This window comes from Anneissia japonica, unplaced genomic scaffold (genome assembly GCF_011630105.1).
Source record: "Anneissia japonica isolate Jap-2015-1 unplaced genomic scaffold, ASM1163010v1 scaffold88111_len926_cov203, whole genome shotgun sequence".
Classification (NCBI taxonomy): Eukaryota; Metazoa; Echinodermata; class Crinoidea; order Comatulida; family Comatulidae; genus Anneissia; species Anneissia japonica.
Genome location: NW_022729061.1, coordinates 1 through 279, shown reverse-complemented (window position 1 = coordinate 279; position 279 = coordinate 1).

Here is a 279-nt window from a genome sequence, read left to right as displayed (position 1 = left end):
GTTTAATAGATGTCAGTCATTTGCATGTGCCTCTGTTCCCCTTTGGAATGACAAGCAACTAACATCAGCACATTCAAGAGATGTGTACTGTGGCACAGCCGATGCAAAATCAAGAAGTACTCCGCATGGGCGACGATCATTCGTTTAACCATGTGCTTGTTGCGCAGATGGATTTATGATTTGCGCTGAATGGCTATGCACGCTCCAGGGTTTTTGCATTGTGAACCAACCGCCGCACTGCTGCCAGCCTTTGATCGCGAGTCCGCAATGCACGAACGA